Here is a 17,543-nt window from a genome sequence, read left to right as displayed (position 1 = left end):
TGCTGACCAAACCGCAACCAAATCTGTTTCATCACCTCGGGGCTTTCAGTCCGCATACAGTGGGTTGCCCCTGGATAACACATCCGCCCCGTAACTCAGAATGTCCAGTACATGAGTCGTTCTCAGTGACTGCAGTTGCACACTGCTCCAGACTATCTGTGTGCCAGTGTGTGTGTAACCGGGGGGACCTCAGCCCCCCTTGTCTGTTGTTGTAAATGACTACAGTGGTATTGTCTGTCCTCACTAAAACACGATGAACCCTCAGCCAAAGGAGGACATTTTTCAGAGCCAAGTGAACAACCAGCAGCTCCATACAATTCATGTGGGTAGAACACATGTGAGGGTCCCATCTCCCATTCACTATTCTCCCCTTGTGAGTGGTACCCCAGCCCACCAGAGAGGTGCCTGTGGTGTTGGGCCTCGCCTAGCTTCACCACGTGTGAGGGACAAAAGACAGGCCTACCTGGAAAGGCCAAAGCATTTCTAAAGAGGCTTGACTGAGAAACAGAGAACAGACAATAGGAAGGCGCTAAGCCGACATAACCGTCAAGTCGCACCTGAACATGAACGTGAGACGAGATATCGCTTGAACCCAACGCGAGAGCTTATTTGAATCTAAACAACGGACTCATATTGGATGAGATGCGCAAGACAGCGCAGGAAATCTCGGCACACAGCTATGACGGGACCAACTCTATAAAGTGCTCCACGCTTCTTGTTGCCATTTCCACAGTAACCCGTTTACTAAAGGAGGCACATCACGTCTCTCTCTCACTGAACACTTTTTGGATCCTGATTGTTAACTCCCCATAACGATCCCATACCTGCAGAAGGAAGGGACACAGACTGACCGTTCCCTTCACAGAGAGCAAGATTGCCGCTGAGGCCCTCTCCCTACCGACTGCTGTTTTCCGTTGCTGCCCGAAAGGAACAGTTTCGCCAGTGGACCCGGCTTTGTCAGCGTCCAAGCCTGAGAGAAACTCCGCTGGACAAATCCAAACAAACTGACACATCCATCAATTGCTAACAGAGGCGATTTCAAGTAAGAGGCTTGTCTCTGGGCAGAGATAGATTTTTAGAATTTAAAATCCTTCTACTCACCTACAAAGGTCTTAATGGACAGGCACTATCGTATCTTAAAGATCTTATAATAAACATTCTGCTCCCAGAATGCAGGGTTACTTGTGGTTCCTAGAGTCACCAAAAGTAGAATGGGAGCCAAAGCCTTCCGTTATCAAGCTCCTCTCCTGTGGAATCAGGTCCCAGTTTGGGTTTGGGAGGCAGACACCATCTCTACATTTAAGAGTAGGCTTTCCTCTTTGATAAAGCTTATAGTTAGACTTCCGATGATGCACTGAGCTCCTCTCTCCTCCTGCCTTTTTTACAAGGACTGAATTCGTTAAACAGCTTGTGCAGCTACGAGGTGAGAATAAGGGGAAATATCACTATTTTGCCCACTAGCCTAGAGGTAGTGCTACCTTTCTGGAGGTATTGCTAACGCTACCCGTTAGTACCCAAGTATCACTAGAGTTACCTTTATTAGCAGAAGTATTGCTACTTTTGTTTCAGAAAGTATTGCTACTTTACACAAAGACCAGTAATAGTAGAGTATTGATATTGTTTGTGAACTAACGTGCAATTGTACATCTGGGAACGAAGCACCCGGTAACTGAGTTTTGCACTTGAGTCTGTGGACAGTTTAGCTTAGCAACAAATAGCACAGCACACTTCGACATGTAGCTGGGATCGAACCACCGACCTTCCGATTGGTGGACAACCCGCTCTACCACTAAGCCACAATCGCATAGTGAGACGAATGTTGTGGAAGAGAACTACACACAGCCTGAGAGGAAGTGCTGCCTGAGAAGCCCAGTGTCCGAAATTAACTTTTTGACTCACCAGCTAATGGGACTGGTAGATGAAAAAAAAAAAAAAAAAATCCACCAGCCAAGCATATTTTTTACCGGCCAAAATAATATATTGCCTTTTGGTGTCACATGTTCAGTACATTTCATTGAGATAAGGTATTATGTTGAATACAAACTTAAAGTGGCCAGAGCAAAATTTGAAACAAAACTATTTTAATATATTGATCAACAGTTAATCAATTCAAGCCCGAATGCAACTCAAGAAGTCTTGATCTCAAATTTCTACTGAAGCATTTTCTATTAAATGTACTTAAGGATCAAACATAAAAGTAATGAGTCAAACACAAAATTTTCCACACAGGAAACCGGGGGTTCATTTCCCTTGTGAAACCAAAAATCAATGTTGATTATTTTAAAGGAAGTAGTTATTTTAAGCCAAACCATGATCTTTTCCTAAACCTAACAAAGTAGTTTTGGTACCTAAACCTAACCAAACTGCGACTGTCACCTGAAATGTTTCTCAGTAAGCTTTATTTTGAAAGTCTAACTGGATGTTGCATTTTTATTATTGCTAATTTGACTGCGGAATGAAAACGTAGCACTGCCACGGTGGACTGCCGTGTGTACACATTAGCATGAAACTGGTTTGCAGCAGCAGACCATCTGCAAGTGATAGTTTAGCAGAGTATCTGATGTCCCGTACGTTAAACAGTGCCTTGAAACCAGGAGAGCTCGAGATGGTCAGTTTTGCAGCACTGTTTCGACGCGTAATAACACACATGGTAGTGTGTGTATGTTTCAACTCCAACACAGACAGCAGAGGACAGAAGCAGCATGCCCATAAATGACACCAAAAGGCAGTAGAGACTCTCAGCATAGTTTGTTATTACATGACAATTTTGGTACAAACATTTACCCGGCAGTGTGGCGGATAGCCTTCCGAGATTTACTCGCCAAACAAAAAAGCTACCTGCATTTGGCACTTGGCAAGTGTTAATTTCGGACCCTGGAAGCCCAAAGGCAACAAATTCCCCTTAGTTTCCCCTAAATTTGATATAATCTCACAAATTTTTTTAATTGTGAAATAAGGATAATTATACATATTTGAACAGGTAGACTAATTTCGTTACCAACAGATTTTTTCATTGAATTTTTTCATTTCATTTGAGGAAGTCGTATTCCTCTTTTGAGAGGAACTATTTGATGCTGTAGATATTTGTGTGTGTCTCCCTAGGAAATATAATAAACAATAATATATAGAAACCAAACTATCCCATTTAACAATCATTGTGGTTTTTCGGTGAACTGCACATTAATGAGGAGCACTCAATTTTGTTAAAGCCGGTATAAAATGTAACAAATAACACCCGGCATCGACGTGCAATGCCATTCACACCGCCATAGCAACTCCAGACTCACACATATTAATCTCGGGTGACTTCAACCATGTCAGTGTTTCAAAATCACTGACTAATTTCACCCAGTATGTGAGTTGTCCTACTAGAGAGGAGAGGACACTGGACCTGCTTTATGCTAACGTTAAGAACGCATACAGCTCCCCCCCCACCCCACCTGGGTAGGTCAGACCACAACCTGGTTCACCTCAAACCCTGCTATGCTGGCTTCAGACCGACTGGCAGCAGAGGAGTTGAAGGCAGCTTGGACAGGGCCAACGAACTTAATCTGTTCTTTAACAGATTTGACACACCGGCTCCTGCTCATCCCCCTTCTAACTCAGCTGCTGTCGGCCCTCAAGCTCCTCTGAGTCCACTGCTCCGCCCTCCTCCATCTTCCTGGGAGTCCTACTCCCCCCTCAACTGACTCTCAGGCTAATGGCCCTCTTCAGACTTATGACTCCCCCTCTCCCCCGCCTGTAACCTCTGCTGTGTGCCTGACTACTGACCAGGTGAGAGGACAGATGATGAAACTCCACTCAAACAAGGCAGGACCCGATGGAGTTAGCCCCGGGGTGATAAAAGCCTGTGCCCCCCAGCTATGTGGAGTCCTTCAACATGTCCCTGTTCTGTGGAAGACATCGTAGACCTCGTTCCTGTGCCGAAGACGCCGCGTCCCAGTGGCTCCAAGGACTACAGACCGGTGGCACTGACCTCCCACATAATGAAGACCCTGGAGAGACTGGTGCTGGAACAGCTGCGGCCCATGGTCAGACCCCCATCTGCTCGCCTACCAGCCCCGGCTGGTACCGCATGCTCCTGCTGAACCGCATGCACACCCACCTGGACAACCCGGCAAGCACAGTGAGGATCATGTTTTTTGACTTCTCTAGTGCTTTCAACACCATCCGGCCAGCCCTGCTGGGTGAGAAGCTGGCAGCGATGCAGGTGGATACCCCCCTTGTGTCCTGGATTGTTGACTACCTGACTGGCAGACCATAGCATGTGCATCTGCAGCACTGTGTGTCGGACAGCGTGGTCAGCAACACGGGGACCCCTCAGGGGAGTATCCACTCTCCCTTCCTCTTCACCATCTACACCACAGACTTCAGCTACCACACAGAGTCCTGCCACCTTTAGAAGTTTTCTGATGACTTTGCTGTGGTGCGATGAATCAGCGGTGGTGATGAGACTGAGTACAGGGCTGTGGTGGGGAACTTTGTGTCATGGTGTGAGCAGAACCATCTGTTCCTGGGATTACACAGGGACAATAAACTGGACTGGGCTAAGAACACTCAAGCTCTTTACAGGAAGGACCAGAGCGGCCTCTATTTCCTGAGGAGGCTGAGGTCCTTCAACATCTGCCAGACAATGCTGAAGATGTTTTATGAGTCTGTGTTGGCCAGTGCTATCCTGTATGCTGTTGCATGCTGGGGCAGCAGGTTGAGGGTAGCGGATACTAACAGACTCAACAAACTGATCCGTAAGGCCAGTGACATTGTGGGGGTGGAGCTGGACTCTCTGTCGGTGGTGTCAGAGAGGAGGGTGCTGGCCAAACTACATGCCATCTTGGACAGCGTCTCCCACCCACTCCATGACGTGCTGGTCAAACAAAGGAGTACCTTCAGCGGAAGACTCATGCCCCCAAAAACCACCACAGAGCACCAAAGGAAGCCAATCCTGCCTGTGGCCATCAAAGTCTTTAACTCATCCCTCTAAGTGTCAGTCTGTATGACCCTAAGTTATTAAACTGGACATTGATCATTAACATCACTGCAATCCTTGAAATAATTGTGCAATATTCTGTGTTAATACTGCTGTGCAATATACTCTTCAGTTTAAAATCCCCTATTTATTGATATTTATTCATACTTCTATTACTACTGTGCAATATTCACCGTCTAATAATCTGGTTAATCTCCTACACTTAACTTCATTCAGTTCATGCACGATTACTTACTTACTACTTGTATTACATTGTATTATTATACCGTACATTCTTATCAATCAGTACATCCACTTTGTACTTTACACTTATTTTAATTTTATACTTATACCCACTTGGTACTTAATTTATCTGACCTGTATTATAGTGTATTATATTTTTTGCTTAGTACTTCTATTCCTGTGTGCACTGATGTGATACTGAGCTGCTGCAACAAAAAGAGTTTCCCCTCAGGGATCAGTATTTCTGATGTGATAATGTGAAAAGGTGTCACTCATAGTGATGAACCTACAGAGAATACCTAAATCTGCAGCTCCCCTCAGCTTTATAGCGAGTTTCAGCTCATTGTTTAGCTGTCCAGCCCACAACTTTACTGTTTTGGTTCAGGTGTAGCAGGCCGTTCTAAAAACCCAGTGTACACTACCTGCTCAGCACCAAACAGCAAACAGACACAGTTGGAGACTAGCTGGTGGAGCCCCAGAGTGGAGCAAAATGGTCCAACTCAGGAGTTGATAGATAAAAACTGTGCAAAAACACAGTAAATATTGGACTTAAATTCATGTGGCCAGTAACATGACTCCAAATGAACGATAATGTTGCTCCGTTGCTCCGGATGTGTAAATAAGCAATTGCATGCTAAAAAGTTCGCCATATCAATTTAAAAAAAAAGGTTCTGATATATCAATGTGTGTTCACAACTTTTTTTCCCCTTGTCTCCAAGTGGCAAAAAACCCAAACAAATCAGTTATTACATGTTTAAAGTCAACATTTAAACAGCAGTTTCACTTTGGTTGGTACCACTACCCTGTAGGTCCCTCAGGATAATGCTGTTGGGCGCCCTCCTAAGTCCAACTCCAGCAGAAAACATTATAGTGACTGAAGCCAGTGTAGAAGAGCACACTACATGCCTTTTGCGACAGCTGACCCAGCAAGTGCCAACGTGAGCCTCCTTGGCATGGACTTGGCGTGTACGTCATGAACACCCACATTCTTGCCGCAGGCACATTCTCTTGTTGATTACTGGCTTGAGGCCTGAGTGACCATGAGCCTGATAATCAAAAAAAATTGCCATTTCATTTTATTATTGAGTCTGACACCATGTTCATGTTAGCCCAGTGATGCTGCTAGGTACGTGTCCTGCACCCTATTTTTTCCTGATAATGCTACATTGTGAACAACAAAAACGTGTTGAAATCATGGATATAAACAAAAGAAACCTCACTGTCAAAAAAACTGGTGTAATTGATTATCACGCTGCAGCCTCTCCCCTGCTCTCTGTGTCTGGGCTGAGCTCCTCCACCCACACCTCCCCCACACACACACGTGGCAAAGTGAGCGAACAGCAAAACAGGCCGCGGTGGAGACAGTGAACCAGGTGAAGATAACTCGAAGATTACTTGAGTTGATGACAACTACGCTCGTTACTATAAGTGCAATAAAACCTTTCCAAAAAGCCAATACTTTACCAATACACCTGAAGGTACTATCACCTTTTGTTTTGAGGTTGGAGCAGGGGATGGATAAAAGGCCGAGATTTGAGGATCTGAGTGGTCGAGAAGTGGAATGAGAAGATCAGGAATGTAACTGGGGGCAAGGTCATGCAGAGATTTATATGTATCAATAAAATCTTGTAGTTTATTATATTGAATTTTAGAGGAAGCCAACGGAAGGATGCAAGAACAGGGGTAATGTGGGACCGACGGCTAATTCTAGTTAGCAGCCTGGCAGCTGCATTTTGGACCAACTGTAAATGATTTAGAGCAGCTTGACTGAGGCACGTGTAGAGGAAATTACAATAATCTAGACAGGAGAGAAAGTGTGAATTAATAGTTCCAGATCCGTAGAAGACAAGATACATTTGATTTTAGCTATATTTCTTAGCTGAAGAAAACAGGTCTGGACGAGCTTGGTAAAAGGATGGTCAAAGATGATTCCAAGATTCTTAGTGGTAGATTCGATATTAGAGTGAAATGGTCCAATAAACGATCTACTGCAGTGGCAAAGTTATCGGGTCGAATTAAAAGAACTTCTGTTTTCTCAGGGTTTAGGTGGAGGAAATTATGAGACATTCAATCTTTGGTGGCAGCTAAGCAATCAGTTGGAGGACAGTTGATTCAGGTCATTGGGTTTGGCAGAGAAATAGATGTGTATCATCGGCATAACAGTGATATGACATGTCATGAAAGCGGCTGAACAAATGACCCAGAGGAAGCATGTACAATGATAAGAGTATTGGTTCAAGGACCAATCCCTGAGGGACTCCATACAGCAGGGGAGCTGAGGAGAACACATGATTATTGATACAAACATTAAAATATCTATTAGTCAAGTAAGAATTCAACCAGTTTAGAGCTGTATCAGAAATGCCAACCCATGATGTAACCTATCAAGTAAAATGGCATGATCGATGGTATCAAAGGTCAAGTCCAGTAGTATGAGGATGGAATATTCACCTCTGTCTGCATGCATAAGAATGTCAGTGACCCTTAGTAATGTGGTTTCAGTACTAAGACTGTGACGAAAGCCAGACTAAAATTTTGGATAAGGGTTTGGGATATGAAGGGTAGCTTGGAAATCGGTCTATAGCTCTCTAACTGGGCTGGGTCGAGAGAAGGTTTTTTAAGAAGTGGCTGGACACTGGCAATTTTAAAATAGTCAGGTACAGACCTGGATGTCAGAGAATTGTTGATAATAGCGAGCAGGGTGGGACGTAAGGAAGGAAACAATCTGCAGGGAGATAGGGGCAAATTCAGACAGTAAAATAGGACGGCTGAATGGTGCAGAGGTTAAAAACAGTCAGGGCAAAAATCAGACCATTGAACATACCAACAAAAAAATGATATGAAGTTTTCACAGTCCCCAGAAGATGAGTCAGGAATGACAGGAAGAGATAGATTTACAAGCTGGTTAATATGCCTAAACAGAAATCTTTGATTGTGTTTGTTTCTAGTAATCAAGTCAGAGCAGCTCACACATCTTTAATAATCTGGTTCAGTTTCAACAAAAGCTCCTTCATATGGAGGTGGTTAACTTCGAGTTTGGATTTTTACCATCTATATCTGGTTTTTCTATATTCCCTTCTTTGTAGTCTGATGTTACCATTGATCCAAGGGGTTGTATTAATAACTGAGACAGCCCTAGAGGTGAATGGAGCGGAAGAGTCAAGGGCACATGTACACAAATTAAACCAACCAACTTGGTCATTAAGATTAGCAAAATGAGGAGGGCAACTGGCCAGACCAGAAAAAAAGCTGGAAAAAGTAGCTGAGGACTGCTCAATAAAGATGCGAGAGTGGATTCTGGGTCTGGAGGTATGAGCCTTACAAGAGTGCAGAGTCCGTTCGAAATTAGTTAATAGATGCCGTGAGCCTTCTTGTGAGGGATGGAGGCCGTAGCCGGGAGAGCCCAGTGCGGAGAGGAGTGGCTTGGGCAGTGGCAAAGGATGAAAACCCCCAGGATTAGTTCCTCCTTGTTCTTAAGCTGCCGTTTCAGCCATCTGAACTGACTTCCAACTGTGAGAATGACAGCTGGCACACACACAGCCATGATGATGTGATAAAAGTGACCGGCTAGTCTAGCCACCAGGCTTAAAACAAACTTAGCAAAGTTGGCGTCAATTGAGGTGGTCCAGAGGAGGTGAGGCTGGCAAGTTTCTAAAAAGTGTGATCAAGCAATGCTAGACGATCAATGACTGAATTTGATCTGGTGTTCATAGACAGCTAATGTTTTACCAGTTTCTAGTCTTTATTTAACCAACCAAAGTACATTTTTAGTGCGATCTTTTGGCAGAGTTCAGAAGAAGTACGTAGAGACGCCAACACGTGTAGAATGTGTCGAAGGACCTCAAAGTAGATGAAAGGAGTCATTAGGGGAAAAATATCTTAAAATTTGGCAAATTCCTGTTTTGATGTCAGGAATATGATTTATTAACATTTTATATTTGTTTCCAGTGAGATATTATTGAGTTTATAGGGTGACTTTGCTGTTGTAAACATTACTGTTGTTGCACTACAAATAACATTTAGTTATTTAAAATATTTAATTCTAATCCTGTTCTGAGGACCCACTCGCTTTCCCTGTGACCTACTCAAATGTCCACCTGTGGGTCCCAGGAACTCACTACATTGAAAACCTATCAACATCACTGTTAGTCAATATCTTTTTAGCTGGAAGGGTTATTTTGTATTGTTTTGCCCTAACAATTCAGTAGTGAGTGATGTATCTGTCCTGCCAATGTCATTTTCATTCGACACAGAAACTGCTGTAGTGGTTGGACGGAGCAATTAACTGAATCTTTTTCATGACTATTGAAGATATATTTCAAAATAAGCATTATTTCTGTTAGTCAATTTACAACAACCTGTACAGCTGTGTCAATCTTATCTGCGCTTGTCGCCAGTTTTCTGTTGCCATTTTTCTGGCTCTGGCACAGGAAGATGATATTTCTTTACAAAATGTTTGTAGGCAACATTCATACCTAGAAGACGTTCCTTGTCATACCGCACATACAGCATCCAACCCATGTAGCACAGCATTCAATTGTGGGACAGACTTCATACTGGAAACAAGCATTTTATACCCTTACCAAAAAGGAGGAAAAACTTGAGAACAAGGGATTATTACAATCGTTGCACCAGGTCAATTGGGACCAAATTTTATTCTGTTTGACGGCCATGTTTTTTTAATTTCAGGGAAGGCAACATCCTGAAGTATGTATTAATTTAAACCCAATTAGACAGATAAATCATCTGTATATGTCCACATATGTAGTTGTAAAATATTAAGAAATTGCAGTCCAGAAATACAAAAGATAAGTTTGAGGTCATTTAGAAAAACTATTACATAGTTTGTCCAGAGAGCAATGACAAGTTTATTTTACAACTGTAAAACCTCCACTCACTACTATCTAAAATTCTATTCTTTACTTAAAAAATTGGAGGCTTCATTATCACACGTTATTTTATGTTATGTGTTTAAGGGAAAATAATATTATCCATTATGATTTTCTTAAACACTCAAATACCAATGTATTGGTCTGGCTCTAAACCACATAGACCCCTGAACTCAGAATGTCCCATCACAAACTTTGACCTCAACCACTGACTGACATCACATAAATCTCTTTCTCTCTCTCAAAACCTAACATGGCAGCGGCAGATGGCCGCCCACCACCGAGTCTGGTTCTGTCCAAGGTTTCTGCCTGTTAAAAGGAAGTTTTTCCTTGCCTCTGTCTCCAAATGCTTGCTCATGGTGGGATTTGTTGGGTCTCTAATTAATATTACAAGATTACAGTCTAGACCTGCTCTATAGGAAAAGTGCAATGAGATAACTTCTGTTATGAATTGGCGCTATATAAATAAAATTGAATTGAAAACAAATTGAATATACTACGTCCATGTTTACCAACAGATGGTGGTCTGTGATCCATTTCTAGATGACATGCCTTTACACAAGAGGCAGCTCAACATTTAATTCTCATTAAATACCTTCCTCTGTGGATACATACTGCTGTTACACTAAATTCTGTGACCGGTTTAGGCATTGTAGTTATTTTAACTAGATTGCAACTGTATTTATTATAGTCATCTATCATATTCTGATGGGCTGTTACCAAAAAAGGTGTCCCAGAGAGTTAAGATATGGTCACAAATTGTGACAGCAGGTAACTAAACGGTGTGACAGAAACTGGTGGCCACTGCTATTATTAAAAAAAAAAAAATCAAAACCATGATCTAGTCCACATAGTCCACCCACTACTTCAGTACTAAAGACTCCCCCATGGTTTATATAAAAGATAAATGTGTGTAAATTAAAATCTCTGATACACTGCCCAACACGGTATATTTTAAGTTCAATCGTGAATCCGATGTAAAAAGTAGACCATAAAGGCGTCGTAAAAGCTCATAACTAGTGTTTCATCATGTACCTGTATTTGTCGCATAAGTAGGGCCTTATTATTATTATATATATTTTATAAAGTGTGGCATACCATACACTAACGTTCACATTTGACGAGTTCCTCTATGCATGCGCTCTTACTGGGAATGAGTCGTTGCTAACTGGCTAACGGTACTCTTCAGCTAATAGCCAACTCAGAACTGTCAAATGCTGATCTAAATGTCGTGATTAGTCACCCGAACGATTTTATTTTAAGACTATAACGTTGACTTCATACTACAATAGCTAATGTTAGCAGCGACCTTTAGTTTAACAATGTTTAGCGGTGATATATTAGTTAGCTGTTATAGCTAACTAATCATAACCAGGCACATAATATCCAATGGACAGGGAATTGTCATCTACAAGGCCTTGGTCAGTGACTCTCAGTCGCAGCATCCAATCCAAATGAGCTCTTTCTAAATATGTCATCGAATTCAAGACACGAATGTTACGAATTGCACTCATTTTTAGTGTTAGAAATGCATATTACTGAAAACAACACTTTTTACATCGCCGTGTTGGTGTTTACAAACAGGAGTGGTACGCTAAATGAGGCTAAACATTTACACCAAATCCAGTAGTTGAAGCTGTGTAACATCAAACACGTCCTTTGGGCTGGAAAAAACAACAACAGAGCAATCCTAGCGTTACTCACTGACAAAGGCGCAGAGGGTCCAGTTGAACAGATAATATCCACCGTGTGCTGAAGTGTCGAGAGGAAGTACAACTGAGCAACGGAACGGTGGATTTTAGCATTTTAATGGGAACCAGAAGGATACTGTCCATCCAGCGCCACGCCAGCATATATGCGAAATTCAACTGGCAACCGGATGTGTCAGGTTAGCCATAACACACTCAAAGCTTCAAAATAAAATATATAAACTCTCAGCACGGAGGGGGCGGAGCATTCTCGGGGGACCCTTCTGATAAAGTAATTTTTAAATTCACAGCTGTAAAATAGCGAATATATCCTATCCTATCTATAAACACAAATTGTCACTTATTGAGCCAAGCAAGCCTATGTTTAAGAAAACATACAGTGAAGCCACTTTGTTTCAGTGAAGAAACTCTATATGCATCCATTAACGATCGTAGAAAAGGTTTCAGTCGTAGTCATCTGGACACTGTTTTCAGAATCAAGACGTTTCGGCTCCCATCCGGAAGTCATGCTCAATTGTGAAAAAATTGGACGGGAACTAGAAATTTAAGATACTCTGTGATACATAAGCCCTGCCCCCAGGAAGGAGTATCTGTTAATAGCTAGTTTCCAAGATGGCCCAGTAATCAGTAATCAGGCCTATTGTTTTCTGGCTGCATCTACTTCATCACTGTTAAGTACCTGATTAGCATGTGATTGGCTTGACCAAGGTGATAATACACTCTGATAGACTTTGGGCAGATTAAATCTCAGACCACCATTTCTGTTCAAAGAGGGGTTCTCTTTTTTCACAAAAATGGCCTCCTTGACGCCCCGTTCAAACCAACTCTTCTCTCTAGCTTAGAGTTGCTTAAATTTCTAGTTCCTGTCCAATTTTTTCACAATTGAGAATGACTTCTGGATGGGAGCCGAAAAGGTCTTGATTCTGAAAACAGTGTCCAGATGACTACGACTGAAACCTTTTCTACAATGGAACACTCCTGGACGAATGAGGGACTACACCGTCTTATCCATTAACGATGAACATAACATAAAATAGACATGGCGGTCTACAACACTATAAAAGGTCTATTTAAATATAAACCATATAAAACCAGAGGACAAGAGGACAAAACAATTGACCAATGACCAACAATAAATGCAAAGTCTATGGACACCGTGGAGGGTGCCACAAGCATTATTAGGCTACAGAAATGAAATAACCTGCCACTAAACAAAATAAACTTCACAGCCAACAACCACAGCAAACAGGCAACCTCCAGGGAACTTTCCCTGAAGATTCTCTCAAGATTATTTTTAAAAACCTTTAGAGAACATTCAGGACACGTTCCTTGAAGGTCATTAACCTGAAGGTCCCCAGACGGTTATATTTGTAAAGCTGAAATGAGCTGTAGTTAAGATTGAAAGGGGGCAAATTCAATACCATTTTCAGTTCATAGTATAGTATAGTATAAAGTATTATATGATGGTATTATTTTGTATTTTTATTTCATTTATTTATTTTTATACACAAAGTAATTCATGTGGGCCAACACTGCTCTACAGGCTTGAGGAAATGAACACTGAAGGAGATAATAACCCCAGCAGATAGCAGTATGGCTATTTCATTTGCAATTTTGAAATATTTATCATTACATATATTAAAAAAAAAAACAAATAAAAATCGACTTTTATTCATAAAGAGTTATTGTGACTCAGTGAGCGTGAAATTTCACAAAGCTGCGCGAACGAGTGCCATTCTCACATTCTCGCGAGAGTGGACCGAGCTGTCAACGGCTGTCAAAACAGTTCAGTGTTTCCGGTCCATGGATCAGTCTGGCCATTGATAAAGTGGGATGAAATCATTTAAGAGATAATTATTAAATATTCATCCTCCCATAACACATTTTCCTTTAAGAATTTTTCACATTATGAACTTTATAGTTTAAGTTACATGTTTACAAAATGTTTGCCTCCGTAGTTCATCATATAAGAGCTAGCTAGTGTTATTGTTAGCTAATCGTCGTTGTTATCTTATTGATTTTGTCTGAAATAATATCGTGTTTAAAACGTGAAACGTATGATATGTGTTTGATATCTTAAACAATAAAGCTGGTGCCATGTAACGTTATAGGAATAGTAACTCTAAGCAATATTTAGCTAACTTTTAATTATTTATTTACGTTAAGTATTTAATTTAACGCTAAGTAAATGGACTGTATTTGCGCCTTTCTAGTCTTCCGACCACTCAAAGCGCTTCACACTACATCACATTCACACACTGATTGCAGATGCAAAAGAAACTAACTCATTCACACACACTTAAGGAACAGCCCTCTGGAGCAATTTGGGGTTCAGTATCTTGCCCAAGATACTGAGCGACATGTGGGCTGGAGGAAGCCGGGATCAAACCTCCAACCTTCCGATTAATGGATGACCCGCGCTACGACTAAACCACAGCCGCCCTTAGGTTAGTAAGGTAACGGTTTAGGTACACTAACATGTTGTGAAGCTTAGCTAAACGCTAGGTTACATAAACGCCATCAATTGGTATTGATATTTTTGGCATCACTGGGCAACTTCAGTTTAAGTTAATTTACTGAAGCAGTCACAGATATAAGGTTAAGTATAATTTTAAGGTGTACTATTAGCTACTTTTTAGCATTTCTAACTAATAAACAAGTCTCCCTGTAACAGTTAATATGCCAAAAAACAGTTAAACATATTGTTACTGTAACAACTGTTACTTTGTCTGTATTTTTGGCAGAGGCCCTGAAAAAGTTCTTGTTTATGTTTAAGTCCTGTCAGTGTGGGCAGCAGCACAGACCAAGACAGCACATGTGAGTCACCAGTCCTACTGTCACCTATACAGTTGAGATCGTAGAAAAGGTTTCAGTCGTAGTCATCTGGACACTGTTTTCAGAATCAAGACGTTTCGGCTCCCATCCAGAAGTCATTCTCAATTGCCAAAACTCTGGATGGGAGCCGAAACGTCTTGATTCTGAAAACAGTGTCCAGATTACTACGACTGAAACCTTTTCTACGATAGAACACTCCTGGACGAATGACGGACTACACCGTCCTACACAGTTGAGAGCCATTCTGTATGAATATGTTTGTTGATTGGTAAATGTCTTCTTTTTTTAAACATCCACTACATGCGATAATCAGAAAGGTGGCAGGAAAAAGACTGACATCGTTTTAAAAATATTTAGATCTGACTATGATTCAGTTTGGATTAAAACAAATTGTAACAGTTAAAATAAGTGTTGATTAGAAGTGGTATGAAAATGTTCTTGTCTAAAGAAAAAAATGTCTTTCATTGTCATGGATGAAATGCATAAATACAAAGTGTTTTGTTTCCATGTTAGTCATGATGTTGGAGTCCTGTTGGCAGATGTTGTCAGTTTATCACGCTGTCTGCCTCTGCACAGAATGTATAGTAACTCCAGCTAGACAAAGAGGGTCAAGGAGATTACAAACTGCAAGAGCTGGCACCAGACAGCCTAATGTTGTCATCAAGAGTCCCGGTGACAACAGGCACATCTTTGATTCTTAGATACATCACTCCTTACTGCTAATCTCCCGTAAAAGGAAAGCACATCTCCTGCTGATACACACACACACACACACTTTTGAGACCTTTTGGGCTCATAATTTTACACTCTGAAATGGGCTATTCTGTAGAATGAGTTCAGTTCAGTCTTCTTTGTTGTACAGCTCTTCCAAAGCTTGATGTTTACTTTTTTCTGTCCAAGGCCAAAATGAGTGTGATGACAAGGCTGATGGGTCCTGTGATGTGTGCTACCTCTGATTGCCTGTAAGTACCAAATGCATGCATTTCTTGTATATGATCTGCAAAAATAGTGCACTCAACATTTGTGCAGAGTTTACTTTAGATTGCTACCATATTTTGTAGAACTGGGACACACTTCCACAGAGGCTATCAGATAAATATCATATAGCAGATGTATTCAGTGAAAGCTTTGTGTCTGCTGGAATTTACTGGCTATGGGTAAACACAAAGAAGTTGCGTTGTCTGTTGCATCCAGCCGCTGACTGTGGCTTCAACAAGATGTAAGAGCAAAATATTTGTCTAAAAAAGAAAATGTATTAGCACATGCTTTGTTATATGGCACCTAACACCTAACATTCAAACACTTGTTTTCTGTTTTTTGTTACAGATGGTGCTAAGTGTTGTGAAACTCCATATGGAAATGTGTTGTTTTTTTAAGAGCACTATTTTGGTATGAGAAGATGATGTGAGCATGGCAGTGTAGTGTATGGCTCCCCCAAGTGGTCAAACTATGTTGTGAGCATCAGAATGTTGCTATTAAAGTAATCAGTATAGATAGTATAGATTTATAAATAAAGTTTATTCACCACAGCACACTTACTCTTCATTTAGTGCCCTGCTGATGTGAATGCAGAAGAAAGACAAGATCCCTTTACTGGTTTCTCTTATTGAATGTGTTTGTATAGCATGTACCACTATTTACTGTGAGCACAAATGTCATTTTGTGTATCACAATAACTTCTTTAATCATTTTTGTGATGTGTGGTGTCACCCTACTAAAAGGGGAATATGACAAAGTTAGATTAAACTATATTTCCATTTGAGCATTAACATCTGAGGGTTGTCTTAATATATATTTGTTAATGATAGTACTAAGTACCTCCTCAAAACTCACCTATTCATTCATGAATCTATGGTCTTTTATGTTATCCCTTTTTGTGTAAAGCGTCCTTGGGTCCCTTGAAAGGTGCTATATAAATCTAAGTTATTATTATTATTAAGGATCAAGGAAATTATTTTCACGTAATATTTTATGTACTCTTCAGCAGAGCGGCGCCTAAAACTTCTGCCAAGCCATTTTAGGGAAACTGGTTGCAACAATATACAGTAGATGCAGCCTGACAGTTCCATCATAAACCACAGACGTCATGTTTGACTTTCATTTTAGAAATATATCAAATAATTCAAGACACTGCCAGTACAGAAAGGACAGAGTCTTCCAGCAGAGGCATACATACACCATAATACATCAATTCTGAAATCAGAAAAAAAACACATTGGTCACCAGCTGCAATACGTATCGTCTATGTATGTAGATCTTTAAGATTTTCTTTGTATATGATTACAAGTACGAACGCAGTCCCTCTCTACCAGAAATTATGCAGTCGAGATTCACAGGAGTCTACAGTATGGCTCACCCCCATTCAAAGCAAATGTTGCAGAGACTGTTATCATCTGTATGTATTCCATGTGTGTATGATATTGGCCATTTGAGATTTAAATACATGACATAAATTATGTAGCATTTGCCTACAAATATACTTCATATTGTGTTATAGCATCATTCTTCAATGGCTTTAAGAGGTACCACAATAAATACAGCTATTTATTGTGGTCACATGTTACTGGACTGATTTTCTTTTTCAATGAAATACAGCTTATTTTATCAAATTTTACAATATGTACCTGAATATGTACATGAAAATGGAAACTATTTACAAGTTTTGCAAAGTTTAAACAATTTAAAGGGAACATTAAATGTGATTAAGAATGAAATGTAAACAACATTAAGACTAAAATTAAGAACATGTACAATGCAACTCTACCATATTTACAGGTCATTCCTCTATCTTATCAACAAAAGAGGTGAAGTGTTTGTAGCTGCTGTACACTCTGTTGTCCAGACCTTTTTTTGTATTTTCTATGTCCCTGGGTTGGTTGGCCACAGAGTGAACAGACAGGG

At 40.9% G+C, this 17,543-nt stretch overlaps 1 protein-coding gene and 1 long non-coding RNA gene across 7 annotated transcripts in view; one reads left to right on the top strand and one right to left on the bottom strand.

Annotated features, from left to right (window-relative positions):
* cuedc1b (CUE domain containing 1b) overlaps window positions 1-11,994 on the bottom strand; it is a 61,238-nt gene extending 49,244 nt beyond the window's left edge. For all 5 annotated transcript variants that reach the window (XM_044202287.1, XM_044202290.1, XM_044202289.1 and 2 more), the window contains exon 1: window positions 11,803-11,994. The gene's annotated coding sequence lies outside the window, so the exon portion shown is untranslated. The remainder of the gene's footprint in view (window positions 1-11,802) is intronic.
* A 1,601-nt stretch (window positions 11,995-13,595) lies between these two features.
* LOC122878848 lies at window positions 13,596-17,121 on the top strand. Of its 2 annotated transcripts, XR_006378555.1 has the most exons (5): window positions 13,596-13,635; window positions 14,112-14,254; window positions 14,552-14,624; window positions 15,543-15,604; window positions 15,969-17,121. It is a non-coding gene; the product is annotated as an uncharacterized LOC122878848 (long non-coding RNA). The 2 variants fall into 2 exon arrangements; XR_006378554.1 differs by having other exon boundaries at window positions 13,621-14,254.
* The last annotated feature ends 422 nt before the right edge of the window (window positions 17,122-17,543 follow it).

The sequence above is a fragment of the Siniperca chuatsi genome, linkage group LG7 (genome assembly GCF_020085105.1).
Source record: "Siniperca chuatsi isolate FFG_IHB_CAS linkage group LG7, ASM2008510v1, whole genome shotgun sequence".
NCBI lineage: Eukaryota > Metazoa > Chordata > Actinopteri > Centrarchiformes > Sinipercidae > Siniperca > Siniperca chuatsi.
This window is presented reverse-complemented; position numbering and strand designations above follow the sequence as displayed.